Raw genomic sequence first — 15,626 nt, 5'->3', positions numbered from 1 at the left:
AAAGGTGAGTGTAGGTAGGGAGTTAGGAAGGGGATAGGTCAGTCCAGGGAGGACGGACAGGTCAAGGGGGCGGGATGAGGTTGGTCGGTAGGAGATGGAGGTGCGGCTTGAGGTGGGAGGAGGGGATAGGTGGGAGGAAGAACAGGTTAGGGAGGCGGGTCGAGCTGGACTGGTTTTGGGGTGTGGTAGGGGAGGGGAGATTTTGAAGCTTGTGAAATCCACATTGATACCATTGGGCTGCAGGGTTCCCAAGCGGAATATGAGTTGCTGTTCCTGCAACCTTCGGGTGGCATCGTTGTGGCACTGCAGGAGGACCAGGATGGACATGTCGTTTGAGGAATGGGAGGGGGAGTTGAAATGGTTCGCGACTGGGAGGTGCAGTTGTTTATTGTGAACCGAGGATAGGTGTTCTGCAAAGCGGTCCCCGAGTCTCTGCTTGGTTTCCCCGATGTAGAGGAGGCCACAACGGGTACAGCGGATGCAGTATACCACATTGGCAGATGTGCAGGTGAACATCTGCTTGATGTGGAAAGTCTTCTTGGGGCCTGGGATGGGGGTGAGGGAGGAGGTATGGGGGCAGGTGTAGCACTTCCTGCGGTTGCAAGGAAAAGTGCCGGGTGTGGTGGGGCTGGAGGGAAGTGTGGAGTGGACAAGGGAGTCACGGAGAGAGTGGTCCCTCCGGAAAGCAGATAAGAGTGGGGAGGGAAAGATGTCTTTGGTGGTAGGGTCGGATTGCAGATGGCGGAAGTGTCGGAGGATGATGCGTTGGATCCGGAGGTTGGTGGGGTGGTACGTGAGGACAAGGGGGATTCTTTTTTGGTTGTTATTGCGGGGATGGGGTGTGAGGGATGAGTTGCGGGAAATGTGGGAGACACAGTTGAGGGCGTTCTCGACCACTGAGGGGGGGAAGTTGCGGTCCTTGAAGAATGAGGACAACTGAGATGTACGGGAGTGGGATGCCTCATCCTGGGAGCAGATGCGGCGGAGGCGAAGGAATTGGGAATAGGGGATGGCATTTTTGCAGGAAGGTGGGCGGGAGGAGGTGTATTCTAGGTAGCTGTAGGAGTCGGTAGGCTTGAAATGGATATCGGTTTCTAGGTGGTTGCCCAAGATGGAGACAGACAGGTCCAGGAAGGAGAGAGAGGTATTAGAGATGGTCCAGGTAAACTTAAGGTTGGGGTGGAAGGTGTTGGTGAAGTGGATGAACTGTTCGAGCTCCTCGTGGGAGCACGAGGCGGCGCCGATACAGTCATCAATGTAAAGGAGGAAGAGGTGGGGTTTAGGGCCAGTGTAGGTGCGGAAGAGGGATTGTTCCACATACCCTACAAAGAGGCAGGCGTAGCTTGGGCCCATGTGGGTACCCATGGCCACCCCCTTTGTCTGTAGGAAGTGGGAGGAATTGAAAGAGAAGTTGTTGAGGGTGAGGACGAGTTCGGCTAAGCGGATGAGGGTGTCAGTGGAGGGGGACTGGTCGGGCCTGCGGGACAGGAAGAAGCGGAGGGCCTTTAGGCCATCTGTATGGGGAATGCAGGTGTATAGGGACTGGACGTCCATGGTAAAGATGAGGTGTTGGGGACCGGGGAATGACCATGCCCACTCAGGTTCTTTTGTCCTATGTGTAAAAACACCCCGGGAGAACTGAAAGGCTGTTTACCAAATGTCTGTCTGAAGGAGACATTTTGTTACCACTGTGACAGCACCCCTCTGCAAGAGTGACAGAGGAGAACACATCTCTTAGAGGCACAGTACCGTTGTCAACCTCACACCCCTTGCTCACATTTTCCAGCTAGTCAGCTATGGCAGGCACATTTCTCAAACACGTTGCAGTACACTCACTGACAATCTCCCCTCTCTCTAGCACAACAAGGTTGCACATAACTGCAGGAAGCTGCAGAGAACTGATGGGGGACTGGCATTGCTGCATCACTTGAAACCCTTTGAGGCAACAGTGCTCTCCAGTATAGGGCCTGTATACTGGCCAGACATCAGATTTTTTAAAATCAAATTAGCTCCCTCTGAACTATCTTGTCCCAGGAGGATCATTTCATCCTCTGAAAGGCCTCTGAATATTTTCCAGCCTTCTACAACCCTGCAGAATTTTGCTGCAACAGCGTAATTTGTATGGCCTTTCTGGATAGGATCCGAGGTTCTATCATGATCCCTTCTTTCAAGAATTCATTGATAGGATGTGGGTGTGACTGGCTGGGTCAGCATTTATTGCCCATCTCTAGACGTCCTTGAAAAGGTGGTGGCGAGCTGCCTTCTTGAAGCGCTGCGGTCCATTTGTTGTACATACACCTACAATACCGTCAGTGACGGAGTTCCAGGATTTTGACAAGGCAACACTGAAGGAATGGATATATATTTACAAGTTAGGATGGTGAATGACATGAAGGGAGCTTACAATGTCCCCATGTACCTGCTGCCCTGGGCCTTCTAGATGATAGTGGCTGTGTCTTTGGAAGATGCTATGTGAGGAGCCTTGGTGAATTCCTGCATTGCATCTTGTAGATTGTGCACATTGCTTCCAGGATGGTGGCATGTTTCATTCTCATGCACCTTCTCAACTCTCAGCTCAACCTTAACTTGCTACCTACCATGGACACTTGCCTTCCACTATTTGATTCTCTCTCACCTTTATCCTCATCTTTTGCATTTTGGCCTTCAGACTCCTGCTATCAGGACAGCTAGTGAAGCCTCACCGTGAAGGGAGTGAGAAACACCAAGTGACTGATGAAGAAGAACCAGCATTTGATCCGACACTCAAAACCATTGCCTCAGAAACTGGCCATGGTGAGGGTCATTGGGCACAATTGAGCTTTTGCCAGGTCAGCAGGAAATGATGGCCCGTGGATCACTTCACCGGCTGCTGAGTTGCAGGCAAGTCCTGTTGCAGAGAATTTGATGAGGCCTTTGATGAGTCACTATACAAGACAAGACTGATGAGTATGCACACTGAAATTCTTAGTGCTTTGGCAGGATTACAGAAACCCTCTCACTGTCAAGAGGCATGGAGAATTCCAGCACCAGCTTGGCACAGGACTTTGTACAAAGTTTACATATTTTTTGAGTGTGGAAGTGATAGCTAACTTCATGATGGTATCCATTCCTATGTGGCTTCTGAGGGTCAATATCTAATCATCCATGGCAGAACAGTGCTAGAATCAGTGTTAGAATCTCAGAGTAGCGTCAAGAGATGAAAGCTCACAGTGCTGCCATTATTGCCACAGAAGCCAGTGTTTGATAGGAATGCAGTCTCTCACAGCAGTCCAGCAATCTGCACTCCAACACATTCTAAAAACTGCAATGACACGGTGAGGAACAGATCAGTCTGTCCTTTATTAGGATGACAACATTAGATATCTCACCACTGTCTCTCCACTTGTTATGTTGGGTGCTGCCATTCTGCCAGTCAGCCCAAACTGTTTTTTTGTGATGTCTTTTCTTTCAGGATTAAGGCCAGAAGAACGCTGATAGTCCACCAGAGGAAGTTGGAAAGGCAAATAAAAAACTAAAGTAGCAGCAATGTGGTGATGAGATTTTAGGAAAATTGGTGTCTGCATAGCCAGTCACCTAGAGTGAAGGTGTTCAGAATGCCTTTCCCTTCCCTCCTTCCCTTTTCTGTCCTGCCTAGTCTTTCTCATCCTCTTCTCCAGGTTCCTGTACAAGGATTGATGGCAAGGGCTATCTATTTATGAAGGCCAGGTTCTGGAGGTCAGATCACCAAGAGTCTGAATGCATGAACTGGTGAATACTGTACAGAAATTATTGCATGTGGGTGTTTATGATTTCCTCCAAGCATCCCCGATTGCAGGATGACTCTTTCTGTGTTCATCCAGCTCTACACCTTGTTATCTCAGATTTTCCAGATCTGCAGTTCCTACTATCTCTGATACAAAAACACATGAATTGGGTGCAGGGGTTGGCTGTTCAGACCCTCCAGCCTACTCTGCCATTCAATAAGATTATAGCTAATCTGATTGTGGCCTCATTTCCATTTTTGATTTTACCCTCACAATGCATAACTTCTTTCTCAAGTTAAAATCTATCAAATTTGGCCTTGAACACCATTCAGTGATCCATACTCTGCTGCTCAATGGGAAAGAGAATTGCACAGACTAATGAACTTCAGAGAAAATGAAATCTCATCTCAATTTTAAATAGGGGACCCTTCAGTTTAGACTGGATTAAAATGGGAAACATCATCTCAAAATTCATTTTGTCAAGTCCCCTCAGAATAGTATATACTTCAACAAGGTCACCTTTCATTTTTCTACAATTACATGGGTATAGACTTAAGCTGCTTAACCTTTTCTCATAAGATAACCCTTCATGTCAGGAATCTGTTAAATATGCACTGCAATTATATCCTTTCTTAAGTAAAAAGATCAAAACTGTCCATAGTAGTCCAGATGTTATCTCACCAAAGTTCTAGTCAGCTATTGCAAAGCATCCCTTTTTTAACATATTCAATTCTGTTGGAATAAACTCCAACAATTAATTTATCTTGCTCATCACTTTCTGTACCTGCATATATTTGGGATTCTTAATGACTTATTTGAATGGTTGACCAGAGTGAATGTTAAATTGGCCAAATCCCATTTCTTCTGTTCTTCTGCATAATGAGGCCAAATTCCATTTTAGCATTGATAGTAAAAAACTTCATTGCTTCCAGTTATATTAGAAAATAACAGGCATGCTATGCATTGATCGTGGAAGAGGAGGTATAATTCATCCACTTATCATTAAGCAATTCCTTTTTTTAATATTACTGATTTTATAGCTATCACTTATGCCTTAACTCTGACTTCATATTATAGATCCTGTCGCTAATGTAACTGGGTTAAAATATTAAAGGCTTTCAGATGAACTAACATTGATATGGTCATTCTTCTTGTTCTTAGTTAAACTGAGAACTTAGTTCACTACTTTTGGAGTTTATTGCAACAGTAAAAACTTACCAGAAACTATAGAACAATATTTGCAGCAACCTAAGCAGTTTATTTGTAATTGTAGTTAGTAGATTGTAAAATTATGAACAATCTGAAAATAAACTTGATTTTATTTCTTTAACTCCCAGGTATCTCTGTGCTGCCTCAAAATTAATGTATGAAGGATTTGTGCCTATGGATATTAATTAGGTTTGTATAATTTGTCACAAATGGGTGAGGAGGAGAAGTCAGTTCCCCACTTTTTAACGCTCTCTGTTGGTCACAGCAAATATATTTTATTTCTTTTTGCACTCAGCTATCACATAAGAATTAAAAGTAATTCAATAGAAAATGCTAGAGCCAATTATCAAGGTTTTCCTGAGTAAAAGAGAAATGAATTTTGTTATCAGCTAACAAAGAGAAAATATAATACAATTGCGACTACAAACAAACAGACGAATACATGTAATAAGTTTCAAAGGGAGTGGCCTGGTGCAGACAGGAAAAATAAATTTGTATAGTTAAATAGTCTGTAGCACTTCTAACTCCAAAGAATAGAGGCCTAACCAATTTGGTCTTTCTTCATTGGTCAGTCCTGCCATCTCAGAAATCATTCTAGCAAAATTTGTTGCACTCCCTTCATACCAGAACACCTTTCCTCGGATAAGGAGACCAGAATGCATACAGTACACCAGATGTTGTCTCACCAACACCCACTACAACTTCAGCAAGATGTCCCTGCTCCTGTGCTCAAATCTCCTCACTATGAAGAGCAATATGCAATTTACCACCTTCACCACTTGCTGCCCCAGCCTGCTTATTCTCAGCGACTGGTGTACAAGCACACCCAAGTCTCATTGCACCTCCCTCTTTCCTAGTCTATCACCGTTCGGATAATAATCTGCCTTCCTGTTCCTGCTACTAAAGTGGATAATGTCACATTTATTCACACATTTTACTTCATCTGCCATGTATTTGCCCACTTACTCAACTTGTCCAAATCACACTGAAACTTCTCTGCATCCTCCTTACTGTTCATCCTTGTGTCATCTGTAAACTATGAGGTATTATATTTAGCTCTCTCATCTAAATCATTAATACATCTTGTGAATAGCTGGAATTCATGTACGGATCCCTGTAATACCCCACTAGCCACTGCCTGTCACTCAGAAAATGATGCATTTATTTCTACTCCTGGCTTCCTGTCTGCCAAACAGCTCTCTCTCCATGTCAGTACATTAACCCAATCCCATGTGCCTCAATTTTACATTCTAACCTCTTATCTGGGACTTCATCAAAAGCTTGCTGAAAGTCCAAGTAAATCATATTCACCAACTTCCCCCATCAACTCCACTAGTTATATCGTCAAAAAAGATCCATTAGATTTATCAAGTAATTTTCCCTTTTGTAAGTCATTGCTGACTCTTAATGATCCTGTCATTGTTTTCCAATTGCCTTGGTATTAAATCATCTATTCTGGACTCTAGCACTTCCCCACTACTGACAACATGCTAATTAATCTATTACATAGAAACATAGAAAATAGTCCAGGAGTAGGCCATTCAGCCCTATGAGCCTGCACCAGCATTCAATATGATCATGATTGATCATGCAATTTCAATATCCCACCCCATGACCCCTTTATCTGCAATGGCCATATCCAGCTCCCTCTTGAATATATCTAATGAAATCGCCCCAACAACTTTCTATGATAGAGACTTCCACATGTTCACACCTCTCTGAGTGAAGAAATTCTTTCTCACAGCTGGCATGGTGGCTCAGTGGTTAGCACTGCTGCCTCACAATGCCAGGGACCTGGGTTTGATTACAACCTCAGGCAACTGTCTGTGTGGAGTTTACACATTCTACCTGTGTCTGTGTGAGTTTCCTCTGGGTGCTCTGGTTTCCTCCCACAGTCCAAAGACAGGCAGGGTCAGAAGTCACATGACACCCAGTTATAGTCCTATGGGTTTATTTGAAATCACAAGCTTTCAAAGGCTCACTCCTTCAGCTGTTAGAGAGAGAGGTAGTATCAGGCACAGAATTTATAAGTAAAAGATCAAAGGGTCACACCATTGATGAGGCTGTACTAAACAAACCTAAGATGCTGTTAAATCATTAATCAGTTAGAAGGTTTTAGTTGATTAATATGTATATGTAAATCCCGAATCCCTTTCAAGTCAATGTCCTGAGAGAGCAAAAGTTTTTATCAGAGTAAAGAAGAGGTGACATTTTGATCAGACAATACATGTTAGGTGTGAAGCCTTGTTTAGAATCTGTTTGTATTTTGGTTTGGAGTCAGACTAGTTTTATTTCTAAAGTAGGAATTTATAAAATGCCACATTGACTGACTATCTAGAAATTTTGTACTTTGTCAACAAAATAGAATGTTATCTGCAAATACAAATTCATCCCATGGATTTACATGTGTGTGTGTGTGTGTGTGTGTGTGTGTGTGTGTGTGTGAGTGTTTGTGTTTGTGTGTGGGTGTGTGCGCGTGTGCGTGTTTGTGTGCGTGTGTGCATGTCCACCCCAGTCTAACACCGGCTCCTCCACGTCATGCTTCCTCAGTGAAGACAGATCCAAAGTACTTGTTCAACTTGTCTGCCATCTCTTTGTTGTCCATCATGAATTCACTTGATTCTAATTGCAAGGGACCTACTTTTGTTGTCATCAGTCTTTTTCGCTTCACATATCTATGGACGTTTTGGCAGTCAGGTTTATGTTTTCCACAAGCTTACTTTCATATTCATTCCCTGGTTTCTCTCTACCTCTTTATTTAAATTGTGGTGTTACATTAGTTATCCTCCAATCCTTATAATCTGTTCTAGAGTCTGTAGAAAATTGAAAGTGGATCACTAATGCATCTACTAGGGCCACTTCTTTAAGTACTCTGTGATGCAGAGTATCAGGCTTTTATCAGCCTTTAAGTTCATCAATTTCCCCAATGCCACTTCCCTACAAATATTACTTTCCTTCAGTTCCTCCATTTCACAATAAAATGAGTTCCCCAGTATATCTGAAATTTTATTTCTTTGATTGGTATGTCTTTAAATGATCTGCCATTTCTTTGTCTCTTTCTCTACACAAACGTATAGAAGTTTTTGATGACACAGAGCAATACTCTGTAAGCCAATGCTCATGTAATTACAGGCCTTTGTCCTTTGGTGGGATGTGGCCCTTTCTTTTGAAGAGTTTATGACTAATTGTGTGCTGTGATGAAAATAGTTTCTTGTTTCTTCACCTCCTGCAGCTGTTAGAATCCAAAATAGCCTGAGAGAAATAACAGATATAGGAACAGAACAGATGACACAGAAAGTGTGACTGATGTCAGCACAATTTTCAAGGAGTTTAATCATGCACATCAGGCAACCTTCATTCAAGTCAAACAATACTAGCTGTGGAGATAAAAGAAGACTCATCATAAAACAATCTGAATTGATCAAAAGCGAATTTTCACTCCATGCTTGTGTTGCTGAGGAGAAGCGTAACATTTTCCTAGGGACATCAGAGAACAATTTTCCCATCAGACTTTCTGTTTTACACAGGATGGTGATGGTAAATATTGCTCAAGTTGATGGTTGAAAAATCAATAATATAGGTTCACATATCAATTCAAATGTCTGAATTTCTTTTTATTTGCATTTTAAGAATATTAAGTAACTGCTGCTTGAAAAATCCCATACAATTCTTAAAGAACAATTTCAGATTTTCACTTTAGTCTGTCCACCAGGTGGGAAGAGAAAGGCCAGGTTTAAAATGGTGGTTGAGTGCTTCTTGCCTCATATTGAAGCCTCTTTTGTTTGAACTGCTAAGAATTCATTAAAATTAAAATTTCAGAGTATAATGGCATCTGGATTCTGGTGCAGTTTTAATTACTAATTGAGGCAGTGGCACCCAGTGTTAGGTCACCACTGAAAGCTGAATCATGGCCAGAGAAACTCAAGTGTAAGATTTGGGGTTTACTTATGATTAATGATCAGACCTATGTCAATTATAATTAGAAATTGAGTTGTGAAAGCCAGCCTGGCAAAACTGGGTATCAAGGGCCAAACTCTCTGCTGGTTGGAGTCTTACCTGGCACATAGGAGGACGGTCATGGTGGCTGGAGGTCAGTCATCTCAGCTCTAGGACATCCCTGCAGGAGCTCCTCAGGATAATGCCTGAGGCCTAACCATCTTAAGCTGCTTCATCAAAGACCTTTCCTCCATCACAAGGTTAGAAGTGGGAATGTTCACCGATGATTGCACAATGTTCAGCAATGTTCTGACTGGAGATCTATAACCAGTGGCATTCCACGTGAATCAGTGTCGGACCCCCGTTGTTTATAATACATGTAAAAGATAAGTAGTTTGATTAATAATTTTGTGGATGACACAAAGTTTAGGGGAGCTGTGGATAGATTGCCAGAGGATACAACAGACTGGAGACTTGGGCAGAGAAATGGCAGATGAAATTTAAACCAGACAAATGTAAGGTAATGCACTTTGCAAGTTCAAATGCAGGAGGGACGTACACAGTAAGTGGTAGAAACCTTAGAAGCAATAACACATAGAGGGACATAAGTTACAGGTCCAAAGTTCCCAGAAATTGGCAACACAACTGAATAATGGAGTCAAGAAATCGAATAACATGTTGCCTTCATCAGTCAGGGTGTGGAGTATAAAAATTGGCAAGTCATGTTGCAGCTGTATAAAACTTTAGTTAGGTCACTTTTGGAATATTGTGTACAGTTCTGGCCACCACACTATCAGAAAGATGTAAAGGCTTTCAAGAGGGTACAGAAAAGGTTTACCAGAATGTTGTCTGGTATGGAGGGTATTAGCTATGAAGAGAGATTGGACAAAGTTGTTTTGTTTCCGCTTGAATGTTGAAGGCTTAAGGGTCACCTGATAGAAGTCTACACAATTATGAGAGGCATGGGTAGAATGGGTTGTCGAAATCTTTTTCCCAGGGTAGAAATGTAAATTACCAGGGGATGTAGCTTTAAGGCTAAGGAGAGGGGAATTTTTAACTAAGCTGTGAGATGCAGGTTTTGTTATTTGCACAGAGGGTCATAAGTGCCAGAGGAGGTGGTTGAAGCAGGTACAATAGCCATGTTTAAGTGGCATCTTGACAGATACATGAATAGATAGGGAACAGAGGGACATGGACTGAACAGAGACAAGAAAAGTTTAGTTTAGAAAGGCATCATGTGTTGGTGCAGGTTTGATGGCCAGAAGGGCTGTTTCAATGCTGTACTGTTCTTTGTTTTTTGAAGTACAGAGGATCGGGGGACTTTCATATGGTGTCCATAGATCCTTGAAGACAGCAGGAGGGTGTTATGGACAAGACCCCTTCAAATATATCAAGGAGACAGCCTAAACTCTAACTTTTATCTTATTTAAAGGCAAGTGTAAGGTCTTCTGCTCCTGATATAATTTGATTGGTCACACGACTCAGCTTTAAGCAACTTATACTTTATTCTTACACCCAGTTAAAATACAAAGAAAAGAAAGAAGAACTGGTATAACTTTAACTCTATTGGAAAATTTAACAAAATAATAAGTTACTTAACTACTAAACAGCAACTGTTCCAATATTGTAACATCCCATAAACTTCCCATGACAAAGGCAAGTTACAATCTCACATGTCCAACTCTCCAGTCCAGGAGAAAAGAAAACCAAGACAAAATTTTAGCAGAGAGAGAGAACTCCAGCTTTTTGTTGTGGCAGGAAAAGATGTATCATAGCTTCCATAGCCAAATTCAAAACTCCAACAATTGAAAGCTAAATTAAAACCCTGGTTCTGTGGAAGCCTGGCTCCACCCATTCATGCTGCTTCTATTGTCCTAACTTTCAAAAAAAAAACCTAGAGCTTCACAAGCTGTTTACTTGATTGGCCTGGAAGAGACAACCTGTTACCTCTGGCTTAAAACCTATTTTGAAAAAGAACCAGGACAAAATACAAATCTCAAACCCATAGTTTCATCACAAGTGGTAGGCATGGTAATTAAGAAGGCACAAAAACAAATTTGCTGGAAAAGCTCAGCAGGTCTGGCAGCATCTGTGGAGGAGAAAACAGAGGAAGGGTTCTGAGGAAGGGTCACTGGACCCGAAACGTTAACTCTGTTTTCTCCTCCACAGATGCTGCCAGACCTGCTGAGCTTTTCCAGCAACTTTGTTTTTGTTCCCGATTTACAGCATTCGCAGTTCTTTTGGTTTTTAGTTAAGAAGGCATATCGGACATTTGCCTTTACAAGTCAAGGCATTGAATACATGAGCAAAGGGGTTATGATGGACCTGCATATAAGTCATTTAGACCACAGCTAAAGTACTGTGTGCATTTCTGGTCACCACAGTATGGGAAGGATGTGATTGCACTCAAGAAGGTGAACATAGGTTTGTCCTGTTCAATGCATGGTCAATTCTTGGTCACTGTCTCCTAACTAAGAAACCAGAGGTTTCATTCCAAGAATGTTATTGTGATGTTCTTTAAACCAAGAGTCAAAAGTCGTTAAAGTTTCATCTCACCACTGATTTTTTTTCTCTCTAGTTGCTTGCCCTGTTTTATGTGATATGCAAATTTATCTTTGTTTTATATTCCTGTAGCTCACAGTTAATCCAACATCACACATTCCTTTTAGTGTTGTACTCAACAGACTAATAATATTTAGTTTATATTTCCAATGTATTTCCAATCTTCCCCAGATTTGTCACTTGCACTTGTTGACACTGAATTTCATTTACCAGTTATCAGGCAAACACCGGTTCAGATGTTTCATAGCTTATTTACTCTCTGTAGCAGTGTTGACATCAAGTGGATTTCACAGTTGAAAGGAACTATTAATGGTAATTTGTAGAAAATAAATCTCACTTACACACATTAAAAGGAAACAGATCAGCTAATAAACAACAACAGAATTAACAGATCCTTTGCCGTGAAAATGACTGCAATAAGGTTTTGCTTCATTCTAATAAATAAACTTTTTTTTAATTGATGTTTCATGATACTGATAAACAAAAGCAAAATAGAGTGGATGCTGGGATTTGAAACAAACACAGAAAATGCTGGAGAAACCCAGCAAGTCTGGCAGCATCTATGGAGAGAGAAACAGATTTAATGTTTTGAGTCTGATATGACTCTTCAAAACAGAAGAAGTTTTGAAGGAGAGTCGTACTGAACTGAAAACATTATTCCTGTTTCTTTCTCCACAAATACTGCTAGATCTGCTGAGTTATTCCAGCATTTTCTGTGTTTGTGTTATATTAGGGCGCTTTGATTCTATTCATCCACAGGAATTCCTTTTCTTACAAAATAAGCATAACCCATCACTCTTGTCAGTGCGGGTCAATGTTACAACTCGTTAGGGAAGAGAGAATGTGACAATGACAGGGTATGGGATTGTTGAGTGTTGGTGTGGTACATTCAGAATCACCATATCTGTACCATGCATCAATTGTATGACATCTGTGAAAGAAAAAACAGAGTTAATGTTTCGGGTCTGGTGACCCTTCCTCAGAACTGATAGTGACTGAGTTCCCATTAACAACTATTCACCCTCCCAGCCCAATCATTATCAACTCTTTGTCTGTCCAACTGCTCTTCTGTCTCTTTAGGCTCTATCCTATCGTTTACTCCCTACCCCATCCCCCTCCCTTTTTTCTGCATATAAACTGACATGTTCCCAGCCACCATCAGTTCTGGGAAAGGGTCACCGGACCCAAAACGTTAACTCTGTTTTTTTCCTTCCCAGATGCTGCCAGACCTGTTGAGCTTTTCCAGCAACTTTGTTTTTGTTCCTGATTTACAGCATCCGCAGTTCTTTCAGTTTTTATCAATTATTGTATGTTGATTTCCAAGGTGAAGCCCCTACTCATTGTTGATGCGCACTCATCTATCTTATTCCACATTGTCTTGGATCACAGATTGTATCCAAGTGGTTCTTCTAGATCCAGTTAAATGTAATTAAGAGATTACTTAACAACAGCAATTTGCTTAAATATAAATGTTTATTAAGTAATAATAAAAAAAGGAAAACTGAAATATGAACATTTATTAAGTAATAAATAATGAAAAAAGAAGGAAAAGAAACAATAAGCCTCACGCTCTTCTGCCCATTGGGGACCCCTTGATTAATGGCTGGTCTGGAGGCTTAGGTTCGTTCCTGGCACTATTCACTATCCCGCTCTGAGGTGAAGTCCAAAGACTCAGGATGAAACTCTCTCCCCTACACAGTGTAACAAACAACAAGGTACAGATAAACAAGTACAGATTGTGCCTTCTTTGGCACGTACAGGAATGTTCACGAGAGTTATTCAAGGTCATGCAGCTGTTGAATATCATCATCAATTTTAGCCCTCTAGCCCAGCCTATTCACTCATGCAATTACTTAATCTGCACAATCATATTGTGACCTCTGAGGGTCAGGAACCTCTCTTAACATCATTCTGCTGATGTTGTGCTGTATTGGGAGGGACATTTGCATCATGAAATTCTGACCCATGGATTCTTGTTCTGTTTTCCATTGTGCTGCCTGCCCTGTAAAACTCCTTAGATATTCTCTAATTGACCTGTCTAGAGGTGTTATTACAACTCTCTGGACCAGATGACACTTGAACTTGGGTCTCCTGGGTAAGAGATATGGATACTACCACTGTGCCACAAGAGACCCCTCTATTTCTCCTGTGTCCTACATGTCTTCTCCGACCTTCCATCATATTATCAGGGTAACAGTTTAATTACCCTTCAAAGGTTCTCATTGCTGCAGAGATCAGCCATGACCTCATTGAATGGCAGAACAGACTAAATGGGCTGAATGGCCTATTCCTGTTCCTATGTTCTTATGTGTATGAGATCATTAAGTTCCTGAAGTACTTGCTTCAATTCCAATGAACCTTCATACCATTAATTGCTATCCAAAAATTCAATTTGTTAGATCATAACAGCCGTCACTCATGAACAAACAAATAAGCTTAGCTGCATGACATTGGTGCTTGATTAAGATGATCACAGACATATAATTATCCTGAAAGATACATATGTCATGGTTATTCTGTTAATCAGAGAATGCCTGAGGCCCTGCATAACTCGCTGACATCTTTTTGATGTCCAACCCGACATTGTTGAGAACTTATTCCTCCTATCAATTATCAGACTGATATTCTATACAAGACAGAGTTTGCTCTTGATTAAAAACGTTTTAGCAACAAATTTTCTTTGAAGTATAAAGATAGCCATCTTGAAAACTACTCAATTTGACTCCAGCTTAACTATTTAAACCCAAAACATATTTTGTGAAATAATTTGATACTCCAAGAACAATTTTCACTTTTTAAATGTAAGTAATAACTGAATGCAAATAAGTTAGTTCACACTTTTATATTCACTGTCATTGTGCTATAATTAAAATTGAGCTTGAATCACCAATTATGTTGAGAACATTAGCCAGGAAATCAAAATGCTAGGCTACAGAAGTTACATTGTTCAAGCAGGGAATAGGTTAAATTCTAATTGGTTCAGGAATATCATTTGATATCTGAAAGTGAAACAGCTATTGTCACCCTATGTGATTTTTTGTTAATTTAGCTAGACAGCAAAGTGATTGAACCTTAACTGCCCTCAGAAATGATCTAGCAAGCGAATCAGTTATATCAAAGGGGAAAAAAAAATTCACAAAGTATTAAAGTCTCCAAACCACTCAGCTTTGTCATATACATCGGGAATAGACAGAAAAAAAAAGCACACCTAGCCAAGCTGACTCTGTAAAAATGCCCTCACTAACATCTGGGATTTTGAGTCAAAGTGAGACAGCTGTTATACGAGCCCGACAAAGGCATATGTACAGAATCTGCCAAGACCATCTTGTATTACGTACCATCAGCAGGACAGCTCTACCAAGTGTGGTGATAGAGAGGATCATGGTTGGAAAGGACTGGCCATGAATATTGAAATCTCAAGACATCAGATTGAACATGGGCCAAGACTCCTCCTGATAATTAAAATCTACTCCCCTCCCACTGTTGATTATGAGGGGTATAAGTAGAGTGATTAAGTCATAAAGATGTACAGCATGGAAACAGACCCTTTCGTCCAACTTGTACAGGCTGAACAGATATCCTAAATTAATGTTGTCCAACTTGCCAGCATTTGGCCCATATTCCTCTAAACCCTTCGTATTCATATGCCCATCCAGATACCTTTTAAACGTTTCAGTTGTACCAGCCTCCACCACTTCTTCTGGCAGCTCATTCCATACATGCACCACTCTCTGCATGATAAAGTATCTCTTAGGTCCCTTTTAAACCTTTCCTAACTCACATTAAACCTATCCTATCTCGTTTTGCACTCCCCCACCCTAGGAAAAAGTCTTGTCTATTCACCCTATCCATGCCCCTCATGATTTTATAAACCTCTATAAGGTCACCCCTCAGCCTCTGATGTTCCAGGGAAAATAGCCCCAGCCTATACAGCCTCTCTCTATACCTCAAACTCTTCAACACTGGCAACAATCCTTGTAAACCTTTTCTGAACCCTTTCAAGTTTCACAACATCCTCCCTATAGCAGGGAGACCAGAATTGCATGCAGTATTCCAAAGGTTGCCAAACCAATGTCCTGTACAGTCACAACATGACCTCCTAACTCCTATGCTCAACACACCAATAAAAGCAAGCATCCCAAACACCTTCTTCACTATCCTATCTACTTGTGACTC

This window comes from Rhincodon typus, chromosome 5, assembly GCF_021869965.1.
Source record: "Rhincodon typus isolate 14 chromosome 5, sRhiTyp1.1, whole genome shotgun sequence".
NCBI classification, from domain to species: domain Eukaryota; kingdom Metazoa; phylum Chordata; class Chondrichthyes; order Orectolobiformes; family Rhincodontidae; genus Rhincodon; species Rhincodon typus.
Note: the sequence above shows the minus strand (reverse complement) of the source record.